The following is a 16,186-nucleotide window of genomic DNA, read 5'->3' as shown; positions in this document are numbered from 1 at the left end:
GCATGCATCAAGGGCTTTAGAGTTGCAAGCACCGACAATATCTGAGCCTTAAGATTGAAAACTCTGGAATTCAGAAGCCTGGTGATTTGGTTGATGCTGTATAAAAGACACTGTATGAATTCTAAAATTTGTACTGATTGAAGGCTCAGTTTTAGATAAATGATTGTGATGCCTAAATTGTTGCACAGTTGGAGTAAGGTATCTCCAGCTGTTATCAACGATGCCCTTATGGGGGTGGTAAGGAGCCAATAGTCCAGATACATAAAGACCTGAAATTCCTGCAGCTAGAGATAAGGCTTCAACCATTGCCATGCACTTGGGTAAACACCCAGGGGGCTAAGATGAGACTAAACATCAGGGCCTTAAACTGGTAATTATCGGTCCCCAGATGGAAGTGCAGAAACCTTTTGGAACACCTATCTATCTTGATGTGATGGTAGGCATCCTTGAGGTCTATCAAGTACATCCACTCAGCCTTCCTCAGGAGAGGTAAGACGGACTTGCACAGTGACCATCTGGAACTTGGCCTTCTTGATAAACTAATTTAGCTTGCTTAAATCCAAAACTGGCCTAAGGTTCTTTGTTTTCTTTGGAACTAAAAAGAACCTGGAACAGACTCTGGAATCTTTTTGGTCTGGTGAGACCTCCTGAATGACTCAGTTTACATGTACCTTTTGAATCCTTACAGCTGCATACAGTGTCTGATGGGGTGGAACATCTGAGAGATGTTTTGAGTGACAATATGGAACTTTTTAAAAGGGAATGCAATAACGTCTGGATATGCCTGTCAGCACCCAGCCATCTGATGTGATGGCCAGTCAAGCTTTTGGGTGCAGAGCCAGATGATCTTGACCGTCTCCAGAAAAGAGCAGTCAGGCAAACCTTCAGGATGACTAAAAGGGCCCGCTGAAGAATACCCAGCAGAAGCACTGATGCTGCAGACTGTCCCTGCCTGTGGACAGTGTCTGTTATGATCCACCCCCTGTCCTTAGGAGGAGCCCTCTGGAGGTGCATCCTGGAAAAAGTGCTGTAACTTTCTGAAGAACAGAAGCTTACTCCCCCCCTCCTTATGACTCTTTAAAAAGGTCCTCTGAGGAGGAAAAGCATACTCCAATGGCGGACAGCATCTTCCCTTCCTGTCACTTCCTTGTCAGAGTGTCTTAATTTTTGGCCCAAGCAAAGAGGACCTGTCAAAAGGGGCATTAATAAGGGTTGACATGAAACAGTCCACAAGTTACATAAATGCATTCAAGCGTGGCACCGCATGGCGCTTCTGGACCCAGCCCTCAAGATGTTCCATCAGCCGCATTCAAGATAAGCCTCATGGAAACATTAGCGATGGAAACCAGGTTAGACAACAGCATTTTTTGTGTGTCCACAGACTGCTATGTCTTGAAGGTTCTTGAAACTTTGGGCACTAGATCCCATTGAAGTCTTGTCAAGTGTGACAGGTAATTAACAGCTCTTAATGCAAAAGTTGCTGAGGCACAGGAACTCTTCCCCACACCATCCAACACCCGAGACTCCTTGTTCAGAGGGGAAAGTTTGAACAGAGGAGCTCTCCTCAGAAATCTCCTTCTTGGTGGCTGCTGCCACCACAACAGCAACAACAACTGGACCCTTATTTGGGCTGTCCTTAGGGGAAGCGAGAACTTTATCCAGCTTTTTGGGGATGGGCTCCAATGAGTTGGGTTCCTTACACACCCTCTGGGATACCAGGACTATAAGGACGTCCAGAGGGGGAACTACCCAAAGTAGGGCTGGGCCTATGTGAAAGACCTCCAGAAATACTGACTCCTCCAGACAGGGCTCTTTGGTGGTCTAGTCTCCGTGCTGGCAAAGCAGCTCAAATAAGTCACTGAAATAGGCAACATCATGCAGAGATTTAGAGGATCCCTCTCCTTCCTCGAGGTTGGTATCCTTGGTGAGACACTCCAGGGAGTCAAGGTATTTCCTCTTACACTTTCTCTTTCCCCAAAACTCTTGTTCTGACAAAGTCAGGGAGGAAAGGGAAGAGTCAGTAAGTCTCACCATGGAGGAAGACTGAGGGCTGGCTGATGTTTGCAGTCCAGGAGCAGACTGATAACTGAATGCAGGTACTGATGAAAAGGGGAGGGGATGTCAGCTGGCAAAATCCGACCTTTCTCCAGAGAAAAGACATTCTCTCTACAATGTCAAAAGACTAGGCAGAAGCTGGTCTCTCAGATCCAGGGTCCCAGAACCCGAGCGTACCAGAGACAACCCCGAACCCAAGGGAGCTGTGCCTAGCCCAGACAATGAGATTAGCACAGAATTGTCCAAAGTAGAAGCCAAGAGTGGAAATGACAATCCTAAAGCAGGAATCGTACACTATGATCTAGAAACTAATGCTTCGATGCCATGGCTCTGAGGTCCTGACGGCCCTAAAAAGGTCAGAGCTGAGTTGACCAAGGAAAAGGAAGGAGCCAATGTCAGCCAAGCCATTGGATCTGACCTAGAGGATGGAAATTCCACCAGCTCAAAAGACCACAGATCCAAGGGGGCCAAAAGAGGAAGCCAGATGGATGGAGCCGATGGTTCCAGTTTCAGACTCAGACCCAAAAGGATAAAGCCTAACTGCATCTGAGCCTGCAAAAAGGACCTAATCAGCTGATCCAGTTCAGAGGTTTTAATGCTTCCCACCAACCTCGATGATTGGGTGGAAGATGCCACCAAAGGTGGGCTTATGCTTTAGAAGAAGACGACTCTGCATGCTGGATCTGAGCTAAACAGACTCTGAACCAGACCAGAGAAGAGGAAGACTCTGGTGGAGTAGGCAGTGAAAGTAGATCAAGAAGGGGCTTGGTATACTCAGAGCCAGAGAAGGAGCATTGCTGGTTTTTGGTGCTAAAGGAAACTGGCTCTGAGATTTTTGGGGCCGATACTGGCACCAGGGTAACCAAAAGTCTTGGGGCCTTCGAGTCTGGTAAGCCCAAAGCACCAAGACCAAAAACAGAAGATGATGAGGATCTCTTGTGATCCCCTTTGGAAATTCTGGAGTCTCGCTGTTGGGGTTTCTCAGACCTGATCTTTGAGAGACAAGCCATCCCAGAAATGGAAAGAGAACCCAAGGGCAGAAGCCCATTTAAAACTTACTTAGCCTTACTCTCATTGATGGCCCTAGAACCAAAATCCTTCACAAATGCAGCATCCAGAATCTAGATGTGTTTGTCCCAAACAGTAAACACAATTACTTATACCTGCAGAAAATGCACTTTTTAAAGCCTTTATCCATATCACAACAAAACTATACCACTGCATTACAACTATAAATCACATGCTACATAAAACCACAAAAAAGAACACAAACTCCCCAGAAATAAGTGGGAAGACCAACAGTCGACAAAAATCTACCTAACTACCTACAAAAGATAAAGAACAAAAGAGGATATAAAGAAGATAAGGGAATATCAAAATCTCACCATTACCACTACCCTAAGGTCTCGAGAACAGAAAAGGCTGAGCACAGCCAAGCTCAAGCTGCAAACCAGAATGGGCAGCACAGTGGTGCAGCGATTAGCATCATCACCTCACAGCAAGAGGTTCTTCAGTTCGATTCTTGGCTGGAGTGCCTCCTGTGCAGGGTCTGCATGTCCTCCCTGCATTCATGTGGGTTTCCTCCCACATTCCAAAGACATGCGTCTGCAGCGTTTCTCCCTGGGCCTCTGCTGACTTTCTCAGGAAACAAACGTTAAATACATAAATAATAAATAAATGGTGGCAAACTAGATCTGAGGAGTTGAAGAAGGAATGGGAAGTTATGTGTATGGGAGGCAGAGCCATGTGGACTAAAGATTTTGTATCTAACACTAGCCAATTCTAAAGTCCCATAGGTTGAAGCCAGATGGAGCAGACAACACAAGATATACTGATCTCTCTTCCATATATGATAAGGCAGACCCTTAATTGATGGTACAGAGTCTAGAAAGCCCCTTCTCTACTGGATTCTTGCAAAAAAACAAAACAAAACGGGGAAACAGACGTATTAAGGGGTGACTCAGAAACCAGTTTCAGAAGAAGCTTGGGCTAGTCTTAAGAGACACTTGATTTTTATGAAAGACCAAGTAAAGTTCCATACAGAAAAAGACCTAGCAACTTTGAGATCCTATAAGTGGAGATAATGGCCACTATGAAAAGAATCAGAAAAAATGCAAAGATGGGCTTTAAAACCTAATAGCAAAGCTTACACTGTCATGGTTTGTTGGAGTTTGGTTTGACTGAAGGAGGTTTAATGCAATGCTAAGACTGGTGGACAAAGCCCACAACTGTACAGATTGATGACGGATCTATGAGGGTATGATGTCTCAGCAGCCATTGACTCTTCATCATGCAACGAAACAAACATCTGAAAATGGGCAAAGAGGACTAAAGACAGTGACTGCCATAAAGTCTGAGAGGAGCAGAATGGTTCCGTCGTCCACACAAATTGTGTCTTTGGCAACCAGGGTATGGATGCCAATTTCCTGGGCCAACCTCTGTGGGTAAGAACGATGGACAGATTTTCTGCCTTATGCCAAATAAGGACTCCTTCCAGTAGATCATGATTTTATATGGCTTGCAACACAACCACTGATGCATCTAAGCAAAGGTCACAATGAGGAAGTATCCTGATGGGGCCACTAAAAGTCAGTCATCGAGGTATGGAAACACAACGTCCCTTTTTCCTACAAGAACTTTACCATAATGGTTAGTATACCTGGGAAAGTTGATGGCATTGAGGGACAGACCAAACAGTAGCATTTTGTACCAAACATGGTGTCCACTCAAAGTGAAACAATGCAACCCCCTGTAAGGAGCCCAGGCAATGATGTGCTGAGAAGGTATCAAACGTGTCCAGTAACACCACCCAGTACTTCATCCCAGGAAGAGTCAAAATCAATCTAGAACTTGATATACTGGATGCATTTTTTGAAGATGCTAAATACCACCATGAAAATGAAGCCTCCCATTCACTCTGGAACATGGAAGACACTGGAAAAGAATCCTTCTCTCTTTCCACATGGGAACAAATTCTACAGTCATTTTAAGAAGCAGAGTCTGAACTTGTTTGGCAACTCCACTGTGATAAACAGGTTTTCAGGGAAGCACTTGATGTGAGAAAGTAAAATATCTCTAAGATATGGCCACTTGAAACAACAAAAACCAAACCCAATGGTCTTTAGCTATTATTTCATAAGCTTGGGAAACCTCAAAAGAACACATCTTCAACAAGCAGTTCAGAGGGAAAGTCAGATCCACTGTGAAATGCCAAACTGAATTTTCATTCCAGGTGTCTTAGTACAGACAGCTGATGAGGAAGGACTGACTGATGAATTTTCACCATTCTCACCAGGCAATAATGCTTCTTCCTGGGAAAGGATGCTGGTAAGATGAATGTTGTTGTCAGGAAAGACATTCCACAGTAGTCATTTCTGATTTTCTCTTTTGAAGGTTTTCAATAAGGTTGTGTGAAACCCGACTAAAATGTATTACACCCAAAAGGGAGGCATCCACAGTGGCCCTGCTTGAGGTCATTCTTGAAAAAGGAGAGCTTCAGTCATGCCATCCAGCAAAAAAACATATCCTAGTTGACCTAAGTACAACTTCATTGTGGTCAAAAGACCAGTGAGCTGCACAAAAGATCAGCAGCAAAGCTACTGCACAGGATTTTAACCAGAAACTCAGTCTTCAGGATCAGACAGCTCTCTCAGCATTTCTAGAGAATAATCAACGAGGGCATACTGGGTATGGCACACGAGACATTAACTTAGGACTTTAAGGCTCAATATGACAGAGGAAATGACCCTTACACTCCTCTACTACTTAACCAGTGGCATGGCGACCTTATCTTGTGGTCACTTTTTTATGAAGAACTATATAGATCATGTAAGAATTTGCCTTAGAATGCTTGGAGAGCACGTCACCCCTCTCCAGTGGTGGTGTACAGCAGGGACCTGCATTTGTAGAAAATATAACAATGTAAATGCTTCAAGATCATTAAAATGTTATCATTTAAGAAAGGCTACAAGGGAGGAAGAATGACTTAGGAGTCATGCATTCTTATAAATCAGATAAAGAGTAAATATCGTCAGGTTCTGGATGATGGATCAATGCCAGGAAGCAGCATGTTGAACTGTTGTGGGATCTTTTATATCCACCTGAGCTACCACCAACTCAAGCAAATGGGGCTTCAGTTTATCCTAAGAGATCTGCGCACAGTTAGGTATCAAATTATTTTCTTTTAAGGAACTGTATCTGATGTCAACCTGCAGAAAATATCAGCAAGCACCCCTCTTGTCTCTCACCAGCATACTGCAGGTTCATCACAAATGGGAATCACAGACGACTTCTCAACACTAAGTGGTGAGAGTAGCTTAGCTTTAGGGGATCTCAAGGACAGTAGGCTTCTTGTGCCAGAGTTCAATCAGAGACATAATTGTGTGACCTGATGGCTCACTCCATGTAACTAGCTCAGGCTCTAAGTTGTGAAGGACAGCCAGATGTAGAGGTTACCAACATCCCAAGGCTCACTCTTGAAACTCGAAGCTCTGGCAGCATTTCTCCAGCCTCAATCACCATTGCCAACCAATCATATGCATGAGATGTCTCCTTCACTTGGCAAAAGCACAAAATGCACACAGGGACAAAGAAGGCTTTTTCAGTGGGTTTCTAAGGAAGCATTTTTGGCTGATGTCTAGCCTTGTAACTTCTTGTCCTGCCTGAAAGCATAGAGGAAAAGGGGATGACAATAGGCAAAATGCTTCATCTGCCGGAATTCATTCATGGCACGTAGTAAATCCTAACTAACTATCCAGGACACTCAATACCAAAACCATGACAATGTGATCAAGAATGTGACAACCTGCTTATCTCCATATTACAAAACACCATTGTCCCATGCCAGCAGATTCAATTTAAGAAGGAAAGTGAACTCACTAAATTTCTGTAGAAGATGAAGTTATCTAATGAAGTCACGACGAAGTCAAATGTTTGTAGGTTCACAGTTAAGTATTAAGATAGCTACCCTTGTGGACCATCTTAAGCCTATCCAATTTCCCCTTCTGTGCTTGAAGTAACCTATTTCATACAGTTATACATTGGCCTTACCCATCCTATGGTCAATAATTATAAGTTATGACTTATCATAACTTGGCATCTTAGTTGTCCTCTTTCATTCCTCCTCATGGTTGGGTCAAGGATCCGACCCTCAGATCCAACTCGGCCGCATTCTTACACACTAGGATCCAAGTCTTAAGCTACTCCTTCTTCCCATAATGCTCTGTCCTCTGCCCAACCTCCTCAGATCGAGTTTGCTGCCTAAATAGCTGATAGTGTGTAGACACACAGAAAGAATTAAGAAACCAGAAGTTCAAACCAGAAACATTAGGTTCCTGAATAGTTCTCCAATAGGTCTTCTAGAGCATTGGGTAGGGGGATGGCTGGGAGGGAAAGTGAGGAGGAATGAAAGAGGACAGCACAGATGCGAAGTTATGGTAACTACACAAGTTATAATTCTGATGTTGTTCCTTTCATTCCTCCTCATGGCTGGGTTAGAGTCCCCAGTTATACAAGTCCTGGGTGGCCTCAAGGAAGGATATACTGGAGCACTACAGAACCAAATAAAGCCTTGCTCCTGGACAAAATATCCAATCTGTAATGCATGATAAAGGTATGAGTTTTTGCCCAAGTGGCTGCTGCACAAATATCCATCAATGCCCTTGAAGAAAAAGCAGATGATGTGGACATGGGCCTAGTTGAATGGGCCTTAGGGGGATGAGGTAAGTGTAGTCCATTTTTGGCAGAAATCAGGGAAATGCAGTCTGTTATCCATTTAGCAAGCCTAATTTTAGAAACCTCATGACCTACGTGGCGCGGGGAAAAAGACATAAAAATTTGGTCTAATTTTCGACAATGTTTGGTCCTATGAAGATAACAACGTAGCTGTTTACGAACATCAAGCAAATGTAACATATGTTCCCCTTTGTTAGAGTAATTTGAAAAGAAAACAGGCAATTATTTAGGCTGGTTGACATTAGATTCTGTAGTACCTTTGGGCATAAAGGAGGGGTTAGTATGAAAGGACGCTCTTATCTTTATGGAAAATGATGTAAGGAGGCTTACATGACAATGGCTGGATTTTTGAAATACTCCTTGCTGAAGTTAATGGTGATAAGAAAGACAGTCTTCCACAAGAGGAACTTCAAGTCATAATCACCATCTGGTTTGAAGGGTTTTTGAGTTAAGCCTTGTAAGACAACTGTGAGATCCCATGGTGGAGAAAAAGAAGTTATGTCTTACCATAATGTTCCATCTGAGTTGTTGATCTTCTTTCAGTCATCACTGATGGAACCAAGTCGGCCTTATACCAAGCTTGCATGCACCAAAAAATCAAGCTAAGCTGCTACCCACAATGCCCTTTGCTCAGCTACCTCAGATCGAGTTTGCATGCAACATACAGAGAAAGAATAAGCCAGAGGCCATCTCTGCGCAGAAACCCTAACACACCACGAAGACCCAGAATATCCGCCAGGAACCTTAAGAGGGGCTTGGTGGGAGGGTGTGATGACTGGAAGAAGATTAACAACTCAGATGGAAAGTTATGGTAAGATATAACTTCTTTATCTGAAGTTGTTAATCTTCTTCTTATTCATCACTGAAGGGAACGAGTTCTCAGCTACTTGGAGAACCTGGGTGGCCCTTATGGAAGAACATTCCTGAGAACCATTGAACCAAAGGCCACTCTTCCCTTGGAGATTAGATCCAATGTGTAATGTTTGATAAAAGTGTGGGGCTTAGCCCAAATGGCAGCTGCAAAAATGTCATCCATGGACGCCCTAGAATGGAAGGCAAAAGATGCTGCAATAGCTGTAGTTGAGTGAGCTTTGATTTGGCCCGGCTTAGATCCCTCCGTACGTGAATATATGAAGGTGATGTAATCCCGGAGCCATTTAGACAAAGTAACTTTTGATACTGCACCTCCCAATCTAGGGCCTGCAAAGGCAATGAAAAGCTGGTCTGACTTGCGGAATGATTTAGTTCTGTCCAGATAAAAGCATAATTGTCTATGAACATCCAGGTAATGTAGGCAGTATTCTCCCTTGTTCGAGTAATTTGGGAAAAACACAGGGAGCTCAAAGGACTGGTTAATGGAAAAATCCGAAACCACTTTGGGGAGGAAGGATGGGTTAGTTTGAGGTGATACTCTGTCCTTATGAAAGAGCAGATAAGGGCTCTTGATACATAACGTTTGTAATTCCGAAATTCGTCTTGCTGAAGTTATAGCCACCAGGAATAAAGATTTCCAAGATAAGAATTTTAGATCACAAGTGGCAGCTGGCTCAAATGGGGGCATATAGAGAGCCTGCAGGACCCAGGACAAATTACATGCCTCCACCGGCTGTCAGATGGGAGGCCTGCTGTGAAAAATACCCTTGAGGAAGGTCTTGCAAAGACGAGAGGAGGTAAGTGGTACTCCTTCAGACTTGTTATGGTAGTTGGAAATAGTTGCTAGATGGACTCGAATGGTAGAAGCAGAGGCACCTTTGTGGAACAGCTCAGTGAAATAATGAAGAATAGCGGCTATGGGGGTTGAGAATGGGTCTAGTTTCTGATTACGTGACCAAATAGAGAATCTCTTCCATTTATCCTTGCAAAGTTTTCTGGTGGATGGTTTATGAGAAGCCAAAATAATATCCCGGACAGGTGAAGAAAGGGTTTCTTGCCTGGCAACTACCGGAAGTGGATAAACCAAGCTGTCAGCTTGAGGGTGGACAGATTCAGAGGAGTCAGCCCTTGTGGGTGAGAAATTAGGTCCTGACGAGTGTCTAGGATCCAAGGAGGTCATAACAGATGAGGTCGGAGGAAGGGAAACAACACTCGACGAGGCCAAAATGGAGCAATGAGGATCACTTTGCTTCTCAACCGAATCGCCTTCCACAGAAAGAGGGGAATCAGAGGAATTGGAGGGTAAGCATAAAGGAGACCCATGGGCCAATCGTGGACTAAAGCGTCTCTCAGTGACTCCCAGAGAGGGGGAAAGAGGGCAAAGTAGCTGCTGCATTTTGCATTTGAAGGGGAGGCAAAAAGGTCGCAGCATGGCTGGCCCCAGCGACTGAAAATTTCCGTCGCCACACTCAGGTTGAAAGACTCCTTGTGCGGCTGAAGTATGCATCTGCTAAGTCTGTCCGCAATCACGTTGGAGCTTCCCGGGACGTGTGTTGCGATCAGAAAGTGGTTGGAAGCTATCGCCCACTGCCAGATTCTCATGGCTTTGTGACAAAGGGGGTAAGACTTGGTCTCTCCCTGTTTGTTTATATACCAGACCATGGACATGTTGTCTGACTGGACAGCAATCGTTCCAGATGGAAGAAGCGGATGAAAAGCTTGCAAAGCCAACAGCACCGCTCTTAACTCCAGAACATTGCTATGCAAATTGACCTCTACATCGGGCCACGTGCCTTGGACTGACTTTCCCTGGAAATGACCCTCTCACCCCATCAGGGAAGCATCCATGGTCACCGTGACGCTGAGCTGAGGAGCCTGGAAGGGATGACACCAAAGATTTTTGTCTGTACGCATCCACCAGAGGAGATCTTGTTTGCAAATGTTGGCAATGAGAATATTTGAGTTCAGGGGGTGGGGACTGGGAATCCACTGGGCCTGAAGGAGCCATTGTAGTAATCTCATTTGTAGTCTGGCTAAGGGGACTATGGGGATGGCGGCCATAGATCCTAAGACTTGAAGAATCTCCCTTGCAGACTCCTTGGTTTGGCAGAGTATCACCTGAACTTGTGCCCTGAGTCTCTGAAGCCTGTGGGGAGGAAGATAAATTAGGCTTGACTGCATGTTGAGTATTGCCCCTATGAATTCCAGTTGTAGTGATGAATGGAGGTTTGATTTCTGCAAGTGTATGGTGATGCCTATTGACTCCACTAGGGCCAAGGTGTAGCAGAGGGCCCTTACCAAGAGATGCTTGGTGGGGGTGGAGAGGAGCCAATGGTCTAGATATGGAAACACCTGGAATCCCTGAAGTCTCAGATGAGCTGTTACCACTGCAAGACATTTCGTGAACACTCTGGGGGCCATCGAGAGACTGAAAGGCAGGGCTCTGAATTGGTAGTGATTGGCTCCCAGCCAGAAGCAAAAGAGGCTCCTGGAGCACTTGTCCATCTTGATATGGTAATATGCATCCCGGAGATCTAATGAACACATCCACACACCCTCCTGCAGATAGGGGAGGATGGATTGAATCATGACCATGCAGAACCTGGTCTGAACTACTGATTTGTTTAGATGACTGAGATCCAGAATAGGCCTCCAATCCTGTTTTCTTTGGCACCAAAATGAATCTCGAGTACAACCCTAATCCGCACTGATCTGAGGGGACCTTTTGGACAGCTCGTTTTTGAAGTAGCTTTCGTATCTTGGAAGCTGCCTCCTCCCTTTGACTGGGTGGAACATCGGGAAGGTATTTTGGATGTTTTGGATAGGATATTATTGGAAATATGGTAGCCTCTGGTAATGATTCTCTGCACCCACTGATCGTTCGTAATGAACAGCCAGGCACCTTGGTGCAGAGAGAAACACGCCCCAACTGCTTCCAGAGGAAAGCACTCGTGCAGCGCCTCAGGAGCGATGATATGGTCTACCGGAGAAGGAATCTCTGGAGCCCTGGTTCTGGGGACCCCCTCTGCCCCGAAAGGGACGTCTTCCATTAATAGAACCCCCTCTGTCTCTGGAGGAGTCTTCACCACGTGCATCTCGGAAAGGACCTTGAGACTTCTTGTGCCATATTTTTCCGCTCCTCTGGTTACTGGAGAATGAACGCTGAGGTTTGGAAAAGCGTAGGCCAATGGCAGACAAGGTCTTCTCGTCTTGCTCGCACCTGGCTAGTATATCCTTGACCTTCACACCAAACAGAGCTGAGGGCTCGATAGAGGCATTTAGAAAGGAATACTTGAAGGAGTCCGCGAGGTCACAGATGCACATCCAGGCATGACATCTCATGACTACGCCTGCACCTGCAGCTCTAACTGCTCCTTCGGTTGTGTGTGACAGCAACCTCATGGATGAATTAGATATGGATTTTAAGTTGGGAAGCAACCTTATCTCGTGCTCCATCCGATACTTGACACGCAAGGGTTCCGGAGAGTTCTGAGATGAGATCTCTCTGGAGCCTCATAAAATGTGCCATAAAGTTCAGAGACCTAACCGAGAAGGTCGCTGACGCAAAGACTCGCTTCCCTAACCTGCACACTGCCCAGGACTCCCTGCTGGGCGGGTGAACTGCAGGACTCTCTTCTGCAACATCCTTTTTCGTGGCAGCCGCCACCACCATAAAGTCCACTGGCAAGCCTCTGGACCAATGGGGTTGATCCTCTGGAGGGGAAAGTACTTTCTCTGATCTCCTAGGGATGGCCTTAACCGAGTCAGGGTTCTTCCAAGTCCGTTGCACAATGAGTTTAACCAACTCATCGGTGGGGGGGGGTCACCCAAGAAGTAGAGGGCCGAGAGCAAAAGGCTTGCAGGAATACGGATTCCTCTGAGGAAGGGGTTGAGGACTTCCAGTCACCCCTCTGTTTCAAGATTTCCATGATGTCCCCAAAGGAGACGTCAGGGAGCAACCGTCGGGACCCTTCCCCATCATCGTAGTCCGTATCCTCTGTGAGTGACTCCTCCGGGGAGTCCATGTGTCTCCTTTTACACACCCGATTCCGGGGAGGTTCTTCGGTGGGAACATCAGAAGAAGACTCGTAAAGTGAAATGCCCTGAACAGGGGTCTCCTGGGACTTGCGCTCTCGGAGTCTGGGGGGGTGGACTTTGTCAGCTGCGGCACGGAGGGAACTGGGGGAATAACCAACTGTGGAGGATTGCTGGCAGCAAGTGCCCTCTCCATCACTGAGAAAGCGAGCCCGCCCAAAAGGAATGGGAGCCCGGAACCGAAGAAGACAGAATCGGAACTGGGGTCACACCCCGCTCCAGATGGATCGCTCCCGGGGACAGAGCCTCAATCATGCTCAGAGCGGTAGTCGCCCTCTGCTCCGAAGTCAGGGCTGACATAACCATTGGAACCGACACCTGGACCAGGGGCTCAACCCCCCCCCCAAGCACGAAATTGAGGAAGGGTGGGTTCCGATGGAACCGACACCCAAAGGGATCTCGGAGCCTCAGACAGAGTTGTCGTTGGCACCAAGGAAGGAATTCTTCTAGTAAAAATTGGATAGATGAGCCTTGGAACCAAGGGGTCCAAGGGAGGAGCGTAAGTAGGGGTTGCTGGAGAAATAGACCCGAAGCCAGGAGTGGTATAGGGTTCTAGGTGGATTTGAGATTCCCCTAGCAGTCACCAGCTGATTAAAAAGTTGCACCACATCCAATTCAGAAAGGCTCCTGGTGGAGCTCAACGATGCATCTGAAGGAGAGTCAGGCCAGTCCAAAAAGGGAATGCAGGTTTGTCTGGCAAACAGGTCCACATTGGATGAGTGTCGGGTCTATGGTGTATCGCAGAACGGCACCAATGATTCCAATTTTGTAACAGGTAATAACAGTATGGTTGGAGCCATGAATGGGCTCGGAGCAGAAGTCACTATAGGAGTGGACGATAGGAACGGTTCTGAGGACATTGTCGGAACCGATAATGGGGTCGAAACGGGCGAAGTCGGTGCTGATAAAGATGTGGAAATACTGGTCGGTATCGAAGATGTAGGCGGTGCCGTAATTGTCGGTGCCGGCGTGGGCACCGACATGGTACCTCAGTAAACTTCAATGGAGCCAATGTGGTAGTTGGCACCAAGGAGGCAGAACGATGTTCAGATGATGACTTATGGGCCTTGTGCTTGTGACCTTTACCTCTGTCACCAGCCGGTGAAGAGGGGTCCGATCAAGGATGTTTCTTATCCGAAGCAGGAAGTTGTGAGACCTCCATCAAAGAAATGGCCTCTGAGAAAGGCGAAACAAGCAGGCCCTTCGTCCGACGACTGAAACTAGCATAAATATCACATGGGGGTTTCGCCAACAAATGCGGAACCCCCAAACAGTAAACATATTCCTCATGGAAGTCACTATTCGGCAGTTTACCACTGCAAGAAGAGCAGTGTTTAAATCCTGTAGTTCCCTTCTTTTCAGACATTCCCAACACACTCTCGCACACAAGGGGCAGAGAGAGGAAATGGAGGAGAGAAAAAGCAAATACCAACAATGGTAACAAGATACCGTAAAGGTAGAAAGTTAGAGATATCAAGAAATTACCAACAATGGTAAGAGAGAAATACCTGTGGGTAGAGCAGTAGCAATATAGAACAAGAACAAGTTATAAGGAAGAAAACACTTTTTCAAACTATTAAATATTTACAAAAAAAGCACTTAGCTGGAGAGCTCGGTGAAACGCTGCTATATGGCTGCGCAGCAAACGATATCTGAGGTAACTGAGCAAAAAGCATTGTGGGTAGCAGCTTAGCTTGAGAGTTTTTGGTGCATGCAAGCTTGGTATAAGGCCGACTCGGTTCCGAGGGCTCAGAACCGAACCCCATCAGTGATGAATAGGAAGAAGATTAACAACTTCAGACGGATATTTGACTGGAGGTCTGAAGAGGAAGATTCCCTTCAAAAAGGTCTTACACAATTTCAAGGTTGCAGGAGAACTAAAGATATTTCCCGAGTGGAAGTTTGAGATGACTGCCAGCTGAAGCTTGACTGCAGAGAAACTGGCTCCTTCTTTGAAAAGAGACGTAAGGAAGAGAAGGATGGCTGAGATCAGGGCTGAAAAGGGATCAATGTTCCCTGAAGGCCCAGAAAAATCTTCTATTTGCTCTTATAGACTTTCTTGGCAGCCATTTTCTGGGAAACTAGTATAATATCTTGGAGAGGAGAAACAAGCCTGGACCTTTGTACAATTACTGTGGATAAACCAAGCTGTCAGTTTCAGGGATATTAGATTGAAGTGAAAATCTTCTAACGGGTGAGAAGGAAGTCCTATTTGGGTTCCAGTATCCATTGGGGATATTTCAGGTGAGATCGGAAAAAGGGGAAACAAATTTGCCAAGGGCAGTAGGGGAAAATGAGGATTACCAAGGTCTTCAGCCATTTTGCTTTCTGTAAAAATTTTAGGATCAAGAGTAGAGGGAGAAGTGTAGAGGAGGCTGTGGGGCCAATCATGAATTACAGCATGTCTCGGGGACTCCCCTGGAGGGGGGAATCAGAGCAAAGTAGCTGCTGCATTTGTTCTGAGGGGATACAAATAGGTCGCAGTATGGTTGGCCCCAACAGCTGAAGATCAGGTCCACTACTGACTCATTGAAGGACCACTCATAAGGTATGTGAGTTGCAAGGAGAAAGCGGTCTGATGACATAACCCATTCCCAGATCCTCATGGCCTCTCTGCACAAGAGATTAGAGCAGGTTCCTCCTTGTTTTTTTATGTAACAAATGACTGACATTGTCTATGTGAATTGCAATAGTTCTTAAAGGGAGAACGTCCTGAAAGGCTTGCAACATGAGAAGAACTGCGCTCATCTCCAGAACACTGATGTGCAATCTGGTCCCGACCATCTTTTCCTTGAAATACCCCACCCCAACCCAACTGAGAAGTGTCCTTGGTCACAGTGGCTGATGGGGAAGGTAGTAGGAATGATCTGCTGATTATCAGATCGTCGTACTGAAGCCACCATTGTTGGTGTTTTCTGCAAACTGACATCAACTTAATAGGAGCAGATAAGGGCTGACAAAGAATAGACAACTGAGCTGTGAAAGGTCCATTGAAACACTCGGATAAAAAACCTGGCCAATGGAACTAAGGGAATGGCAGCCACCACAGGTCCAAAAGCTTAATGTATTAGCTTTGGTGGAGGAGACAGGCATCTCGAGATGGCTCGAACATGGTCCCTCAATGTCTATACGCGGTGAGGGGGTACAGATGCAACCTGACTTGGTGTGTTCAAGAAGGCCCCGATAAACTCTAAACTTTGTACCAGAGATGCATTTGATTTTGTTAGGTTTACGGTGATAGCTAGATAATTGGCAAGGCTGATAAAGTAACCCCTGACCTGAATTAGTTGATGCCTGGTTGGGGCAGTGAAAAGCCAGTCATCCAGATATGAAACCACCCCGAATCCTTGCAGTATGAGGTGAGCTGCGACTACTGCCATGCATTTGGTAAACACCTTGGAGGCTGTGGTAAGTCCAAAGGGCAGAGCTC

General features: G+C 45.9%; 1 protein-coding gene across 2 annotated transcripts in view; it reads right to left on the bottom strand.

Annotated features, from left to right (window-relative positions):
• TRAPPC10 (trafficking protein particle complex subunit 10) overlaps window positions 1-16,186 on the bottom strand; it is a 2,525,275-nt gene that overhangs the window by 1,086,940 nt on the left and 1,422,149 nt on the right. The gene's annotated exons all lie outside the window — the stretch shown is intronic.

The sequence above is a fragment of the Protopterus annectens genome, chromosome 5.part0, assembly GCF_019279795.1.
Source record: "Protopterus annectens isolate FY-2018-M chromosome 5.part0, PAN1.0, whole genome shotgun sequence".
NCBI lineage: Eukaryota > Metazoa > Chordata > Ceratodontiformes > Protopteridae > Protopterus > Protopterus annectens.
This window is presented reverse-complemented; position numbering and strand designations above follow the sequence as displayed.